Here is a 9,214-nt window from a genome sequence, read left to right on the forward strand (position 1 = left end):
TTATAGAATTATCAGCGAGATTAACATCCAAATAACAATTTTTCAATGGTGTTAAGTCAAGCATATCATAGAGTTTCTTAGGCATAACACAAATACTTGCACCAAGATCACATAAAGCATTACAATCAAAATCGTTGACCTTCATTTTAATGATGGGCTCCCAACCATCTTCTAACTTCCTAGGAATAGAAGCTTTAAGTTTTAATTTCTCTTCTCTAGCTTTAATGAGAGCATTTCTAATATGTTTTGTAAAGGCCAAGTTTATAACACTAGCATTAGGACTTCTAGCAAGTTTTTGCAAGAACTTAATAACTTCAGAGATATGACAATTATCAAAATCTAAACCATTATGATCTAAAGCAATGGGATCGATGTCCCCAATATTCTGAAAAATTTCAGCACTTTTATCACAAACAGTTTCAGCAGTTTCAGGCAATTTTGCACGCTTTGTACTAGGAGTAGAAACATTGCCAACACCAATTATTTTACCATTGATAGTAGGAGGTTTAGCAACATGTGAAGCATCATCATTACTAGTGGTGGTAATAGTCCAAACTTTAACTACATTATTATCTTTAGCTAGTTTTTCTTCTCTTTCCCACCTAGCATGCAATTCTGCCATCAATCTAATATTGTCATTAATTCGAACTTGGATAGCGTTTGCTGTAGCAAATGACTTAATATCTTTATCTTCATTAGGCATAACTTTCAATTTTAAAAGATCAACATCAACAACAAGATTATCAACCTTAGAAGCAAGAATATCAATTTTACCAAGCTTTTCCTCAACAGATTTGTTAAAAGCAGTTTGTGTTTTAATGAATTCTTTAAGCATGACTTCAAGACCAGAGGGTACACTCCTACTATTGTTGTAAGAATTACCATAAGAATTACCATAACCATCATTATTATTAGAAGGATATGGCCTATAGTTGTTACCAAAATTATTCATATAAGCATTGTTGTTGAAATTATTACTTTTAATGAAGTTCACATCAACATGCTCTTCTTGAGAAACCAATGAAGCTAAAGTAACATTATTAGGATCAACATTAGATATACCATTAACAAGCATAGACATAATAACATCGATCTTATCACTCAAGGAGGAGGTTTCTTCAACAGAATTTACCTTCTTACCTTGTGGAGTCCTTTCAGTGTGCCATTCAGAGTAGTTGATCATCATATCATCAAGAAGCTTTGTTGCGGCACCCAAAGTGATGGACATAAAAGTACCTCCAGCAGCTGAATCCAATAGGTTCCGTGAAGAAAATTCAATCATGCATAAAAGGTTTGGATGATCATCCAAGTAGTCAGTCCATGGGTAGGGCAATTCTTTACCAAAGATTTCATTCTTTCCCATGCTTAGGCAACATGTTCATTATCCAATTGCTTAAAATTCATAATGCTACTTCTCAAAGATATAATTTTAGCAGGGAGGATAATATCTACCAATGAAAGCATCTTTACATTTAGTCCATGAATCAATACAATTCTTAGGCAAAGATAGCAACCAATCTTTAGCTCTTCCTCTTAAGGAGAAAGGAAACAATTTCAGTTTTATAATATCCCCATCTACATCCTTATACTTTTGCATTTCACAAAGTTCAACAAAATTATTAAGATGGGCAGCAGCATCATCAGAACTAACACCAGAAAATTTCTCTCTCATAACAAGATTTAGTAAAGCAAGTTTAATTTCATAAAATTCTGCTGTAGTGTTTCCTACCAAAACCCACCGGCGAGCATCGACGGGCAACACGGAGAGCCGGGAGGCTCCCAGGACTGCTGGTGGGTCCTGGTCCCTCGGACAACGGCCCGCAATGCTCCGGCACACGTCCTGGCGGTTGCGAGGGCGTGCCCCCTGACCTATACCTGGTCAGGAAGGTGATGGATTGCTTCAATTAGTTTCCTGCATGGCAAACACGTAAACATTAAATACGAGCCCCGATCGGCTCTTAGGTTGCCCTATGGATCGGCTCAAAGAGCCGATTGCCCCATGGTTCACGTTAGATTTGCAATGACATGGGGATCCTGCTTTATCGATATCAAGCTAAACTAATCTACGATAGTCTAGGGTTTTCACCGCATAATCGGAACATCCTACGCGTAATTGAGCCTAGCAGATGCGTAAGATGATGGAAAACCAGCCCTAAAGAGGCCTAAAAACCAACATGAAGTTGATCCCCGGAACAATCCCTCTAGGGTTTAATAAACCACACCTTACGTACTACCGGATCGTTCAACCCGTTTATAAGGCCTAACCATGCGGATATCAAACCAATCCTTGAAGAACAAGGAACAACTATAACGGATTAGATCTACTGAATAAAGAACAAGCAAGATGCTGCCCTTACACCGGTGTAAGGGCAGCTAGGTATCGAGGGGTAGCGTAGCTAAACAAGTACATCGTGAAAGCATCGACGTCAGCCCCAAAACACCTAAGATAAGGGTGTTGCTCGCCATAAAAAAGGCTTCAGCACGAGCAACACCAAAGACGAATAAACTGATACTGCCTAGATCGCAAGATGCGATCTAGGTAGCATGTTGCTTACCCGGGAGAAACCCTCGAAACAAGGGGTGGCGATGCGCCTAGATTGATTTGTTGTGAACGTGATCGTCCTCCTTTCTCAATAACCCTAGATACATATTTATAGTCCGTAGACTTTCTAACTTGGGAATAAACCCAATTGTGTACGAGCTAAACTCTATCTCTTAATTCTAACCGACACGTAACCTATTATAATTTACAGATACACGGGCAATCTAGCCCAAACTTCTTGTACAAGGCCGGTTCAGGAACATCTTCCGTGCATATTCTCTAAGCCCATTTAATCACGGCCCATCTCCAGACTCGGTTAAAATCTGGTGATAACACATGCCCCCCTGGTTTTGGTAATGATAATTTCAAAACCACTTTGTTTTTCCTTCGTAGGGTCACGTCGGGGCAGAGCAGAACCGTCGCAGTACCCTTCATCATGATGCCTTGCCTTCTCAACTTCTCTGCATGATTTGACAGTTTTGGCACCATGTCATCGGGAACCACCACAGCATTAAATCTCCACTATATCCCCTTTATTTAACCGCGTTGAGTAACTCGCTTCTTCATCCCCCTGCTCAGTACTAGCCACCGAAAAGCCCTCCTCTCCACAATGGACTCCTCCTCCTCCTCTGCCTCATCGGCTCTCTCCTTCCAATCCTCTTCCTCGAGCGAGCCGATACTGGAGCACAACCAGATGGAGGCGTACAATAGGTGCGCTCCCGAGGAATGGGATGAGCGGGAGTGGGACTTCGACTTCGTGCCAGATGGCCCACCCGAGGCCCTCGTCGGGTCAGATGGTGATTTGCCTCTGATCGATAGGGAGGATGACCTCCGGTTCCTCGTCGACGGGGAACTGGAGGCGGAGAGTGAGGATGACCTCTTCTCCTGGGGTAACTTCACTTCCTCCGACGAAGAGGAAGAAGAGGAGGACGAGGAGGACGACACCTCCTCCGACGAAGAGGAGGAAGAGGAGGACGACACCTCCTCCGCCGAGCCGCCGGCGAAGCGCTTCGCGCGCCGGGCTCCGGTCGGATGACGATGAAGACGACGATGATGAGGAGGAAGAAGCCCCTGTTGAGGGCTACGGCAGCAGCGACGAGGAGCTCGCCAGCAGCAGCACCGACGGCGGCTACAACGGCGACGACGAGGACAACGACGGCCCTTAGAGTAGGGACTACTAGCATAGGACTAGTAGTAGCAATATGTTCTCCTTTTGTTCCTCCTTTCCTGAGCAATCGGCTCCTCTTTGTAAGAAATCCCCTTCTAAATCAATGAAGAAGGATTCCATGCTTAATTCTTCCGATTATCAAAATAAATCATTGCTCAAAAAGCCGATGGCAATACATCGGTCTTTACCCAAAACGCCAACAAGGCCAGTCCCAAAATCGAATGGTGACCTGATACTTGCTTGTGACAGTTGTTCCTCTATAGTCGATGGCTATGCATCGGCTTTTAGTTCTAAAGTCGATGACAGTGCATCGGCTGTGCTTTGCATATAAATTTTTTTACTGGCCGATTTGAAATCGGCCCCCATATTTCACTGTCCATCATCCCACATACTCGGGAAATATTTCTTGAGATGCTGACCATTGACAGCCACTGGGAACTTCGCACCACTCAGCTCCTCGAGCATGTATGCATTGCCCTTTAGGACTTGGTCGACCTCGTACGGCCCGTGCCAATTTGGAGACCATTTACCATATGCCTTGTCCTTAGTCCCCAACGGCAATACGAGCTTCCCATACCGGATCACCAACGTGGAACTCCTTTGGCTTCACCTTCTTATTATATGCACGAGCCACCTTGGCCTTGTTCTCCTTAATTTTCTCAAGTGACCAAAGTCTAAGTTCCGTCGGATCCTCAACGCTATCACTCATCGAGGCTGCATATTCTTCGCGTTGTTAAGTCATTCTGAAACGTGACACGTCTCGACCCAGCCGTGATCTCCCAAGGTAACACGGCTTCTTGTCCCTAGACCAGATGGTATGGCGAGGTTTTTATCGCTCCATGACATGACATGCGATAAGCCCACAGAGCTTCTGACAATACCTCGTGCCAACGTCTAGGGTGCTCATCAACTTTCCTCTTGATCAACTTAATAAGGCTCTGGTTGGACGCTTCAGCTTGCCCATTTGCCTGAGCATAGTATGGAGATGATCGGATCAGCTTGATTCCCATGTCGTCGCAGAATTTTTTGAACTCTTTAGAAATAAAGACCGAACCTCCATCGGTCGTGATAGTCTGGGGAATCCCGAATCTATGAATGACATGTTCTTTCACAAAATTGATAACATCTTCTGATTTCACTGACTTCATAGGGACGGCTTCCACCCATTTAGTGAAATAATCTGTAATGGCCAAAATCCACTCGTGGCCTTTGCTCGATGCAGGATGGATTTTGCCGATCATATCCATACCCCAACCTCGAAATGGCCAAGGCTTGATGATGGGGTTCATTGCTGATGCGGGTACCATCTGAATTTTCCCAAACTTCTGACATGCTTGACACCCTTTATAATAATTGAAACAGTCCTCCAGCATAGTGGGCCAATAAAACCCCGATCGCCTGATCAACCATTTCATCTTATGAGCCGATTGATGAGTTCCACAGGCGCCTTCGTGTACCTCGTGTAAGAGCCGATTAGACTCGGCTGGTCCCAAACATCTGAGAAGTAACCCTTCCAAGGTCCTGTAGAACATGTCATCTCCAATAAGGACATACTTCATGGCCTTGTACCTTATCCGTTTAGGTGCCCCCCGAGCCGAATCTTTCAAGTAATTGAAGATATCGGCTCTCCAATCATCCGGTTCCATGAACTCGTACTCGGATATCGGCTCCATCTGCTACGTCCTTGTAGCCTGACGCCATCTGTGCGAGATCGTTTGCCTCTATATTCTGCGACCTCGGGACCCAGTTGAAGTTCATGTACCTGAATTGCGCCATCAGCTCATGGCATTGCATCCATAATGGGAAGAGCGACTCGCTCTCACATTTATATTCGTCCGTGAGCTGGGAAATCACCAACTTTGAGTCTCCAAAAAGCTCCACTGCTTCTGCCCCGGCTTCAATAAGCAACTCCATCCCCTTACGTACTGCTTCGTACTCAGCAACATTGTTGGTGCAAGGGGTAGATAGCCTGATGGAGAAGGAGTAGGTTGCCCCCCGGGGCGACACGAGTAGAATGCCGATGCCGCAACCATCATCGCAAACCGATCCATCGAAAAACATGGCCCACGCACGTACAGACAGCGCTGCTATATCAGTGTTGATTCATTTAGCGATCAGATCGGCCAACACATGTCCTTTGACTGCTTTCGCAGGTTGATACCGGAGATTCAATTCCGATAATGCAAACATCCACTTACCGAGTCGGCCTTTCAACACAGGAGCCGACAGCATGTGCTTGATGACGTCTGATTTGCAGATGACGACGATTTCTGCCGTCAGAAAGATGTGACGAAGCTTGGTGCAGGAAAAAAATAGGCAGAGGCACAACTTCTCGATCTCAGGGTACCTAGTCTCTGCATCCAACATCCTTCTGCTGAGGTAGAAAGCGACTCTTTCCATACCATCATAGACTTGCACCACCACTGAGGCGATGGAAGTGTCAGCTACTGACAGGTAAATATAGAATGGCCTGTCTTGCTGGGGCGGAACCAACACGGGTGGCTTCGTTAGATATTCTTTAATCTCATCAAACGCTCGCTGTTGCTCTGCCCCCCAGTGAAACTCCTCATCAGGCTTGATTTTTACCAATCCCATGAACGGCTCAATTCGTCCTGACAGATTAGAGATGAACCTTCTGACGAAATTGATTTTGCCGATGAGACTTTGGAGTTCCTTCTTGGTAGTAGGTGGCTTCATTGTTCGTACTGCCTCTTGACTTTTCAGGCCGATCTCAATTCCACGTTCATGAACCAAGAAGCCCAGGAATTGACCGGCCGTCACACCAAAAGCACACTTCTTTGGATTCATTCTTAGTCCGAACTTTCTAGTTCGGTCCAGGATGCGTCGCAAATCCTCCAAGTGTCCCTCCACTGAGACAGACTTGACCACCACGTCATCAATGTAGATCTCCACCAACTTGCCGATCAGATCATGAAAGATGTAATTCATGGCTCGTTGGTACGTTGCGCCGACATTTTTCAGTCCAAATGTCATGACTACATACTCAAACAAGCCCACTGAACCTGGTACTCTGAATGCAGTTTTGTGTATATCTTCTGGAGCCATGAAAATTTGGTTGTACCCGGCATTGCCATCCATGAAGCTTAGCACCTTATGACCAGCCGCTGCATTGATCAACGTCTCGGCTACCGGCATAGGGTACTCATCCTTTGGAGTGGCTCTGTTGAGATCCCGAAAATCTATGGCGACGCGCCATCGGCCGTCCTTCTTCTCTACAGGTACGATGCTAGATATCCACTCAACATACCTGCATGGCCTGATGAACCCGGCGCTCAACATCTTCTCAATCTCCTTCTTGACTTCTTCTAGAATTTCGGCCTTCATCTGCCGTGCTCGCTGCTGGAACGGCCGAAATCCTTTCTTAAGAGGTAGCCGATGCTCAATGATGCTCCTGTCTAGCCCGGGCATCTCTGTATAATCCCGGGCAAAACAATCTGGGTATTCTTTCAACAAAGCTATCATCAGGCCCCTCAGATGCGGATCCAACTTTTTGCTGATAAATGTTGGTCGTGGCTTATCCCCAGAACCAATGTCAATCTCTTCTAGCTCATCAGCTGACGTAAACCCATACCCTAGCTTTCCGTCGCCTGTTAGATCGACGCTGAACACAGGCAGAACGTATGGCGAGGATAATTTTGGCCGATTGCTGGAATCGGCCTCCATGTTGATTGAATTGCTCAATGAAGGCTTACAACTTGTATGTGCTCCCCTACACGAGGGAGTCTCCCTACCACGACTACGTGACATGCTTGAGGTGAGATCCTTGCTTTTTATTTTTTGGGGCCGATCGCAGGGATCGGCCTTGCCACGTATGTCGATGGATGTTGCTCTTGCTACTCTATCAGGCCGGTGGATAAGACCAGCCTCACCCCGTTTTTTGTCACCTCGATGCGATCACAGCCGTCCAAACCGATTCCAGAGAGCGGCTCTTGGTCTTCCGAGTCCCAAATGTTCATGCCGGCTATTGAGACGTCGATCGAGTCGTCCGCATGCACGACTTCCACGTCATCTCCATCCCATTGTATCGTGCATTGGTGCATTGTAGATGGAATGCAGCAGCTTGGCGTGAATCCAATCCCTTCCCTAGCGAGACAGCGTAGGTGCTTTTGCCGTCGACGATGAAGAATGTTGTTGGGATGGTCTTTCGGCCTACGGTTAGATCCACGTTCGGGACGCCTTGCGTCCCCGATGCTTGGCCGTTGAAGTCGTTTAGCGTGACGTTGGTCTTGATCAGATCCGCACCGGAGCGTCCCAAACGCCGTAGCATGGAATATGGCATTATATTGACCGCCGCTCCCGTGTCAACCAACATCCTCGCCGACGAGCTGCCCATTGATGTAACCTTTTAGGTACAGTGGCCTTCATATGTTTGTAGCCCTTCTCTCGTGGCTTTTCAAATATAACCGGCCGTGGACCGCAGCCAAACCGTGCTATCGGCACTTCTTCGGCTCTCGGAGCACGAAACTCCGACGGAAGTATGAATACCATGTTTGTGCCAGCCGATGTACTCTCATCGGCTTTTACTTGCTTGGGGCGCCACACTTTCTTTGGTGGACGACTCTCCTCGTCCAAAGTCTCGCTGAATTTTCACGGCCGGATCGGGCCGCGCTTTCCTCAACGTGTGCAAGTATTGCGCTTCGGCTTGCTCCAAGCTACGTAGCCGCTGAACCCTACGCTTTTGGGAGTGGCCGAGTCCATCGTGGCACCACCTTGGCCGGTGGTACCTATCCTCTTCTTCATCTTCTCGACTCCTCAAAGTCTTCATCTTGAGATGACTCAGCTCGTTTGTTCCGTGGTGGGAGAGGCCCTAGACGCTTGAAAACCGAAACTTCCCCTGCATCCTTCTTCCGGCGTCTACACTCCGGCAGCTTGTCGATTGTAGGCAATCGGCTCATTCCTGAATCCCAGCAGTGTTTAAAGAAGGGACAGTCCCAGTGTCTATCCATGTCTTCCTGCTCTCTTGACCTCCCCTTAGCGCGGTGTTCAGGTCCTTCGTCGTCTCTACCATGACGACGGTACCTTCCTTTGTCTTCATCTGACCAATTGTATCTCTCGTCATCTCTATCGTACTTCCGACGTCGGTCATACTGATATTCATATTTGTTAAGGAGATGCGTGGAGAGTGGTTTTTGATATCGCACGCTTCTCACTTGTTCCTCGGTGAGGTACCGTCTGTCATCATATCGGGGCCGGTCGCGTGGATCGGCCTCCTTCTTTTCCTTGCCGCGGGAGTGACTGCTTTCCTCTTTATCCTTGCCATGGTGGTGCATAGGCCCTGCCATGTTAACATCGAATGAGAAATCTAGTCGACGCCTCGCGGAGTGATTGGGTTCCACCATGTTGACGCCAGGAAACGGATGTGTGTCCACTTTCATGGCAAACTGGCTAAAGATCAATCGGCCTTGTTCTATCGCCGTTTGGATCTGCCGACGAAACTCTTTGCAGTCATTGGTGGTGTGGGTGAACGAGTTATGCCACTTGCA

Source organism: Lolium rigidum, chromosome 5 (genome assembly GCF_022539505.1).
Source record: "Lolium rigidum isolate FL_2022 chromosome 5, APGP_CSIRO_Lrig_0.1, whole genome shotgun sequence".
NCBI lineage: Eukaryota > Viridiplantae > Streptophyta > Magnoliopsida > Poales > Poaceae > Lolium > Lolium rigidum.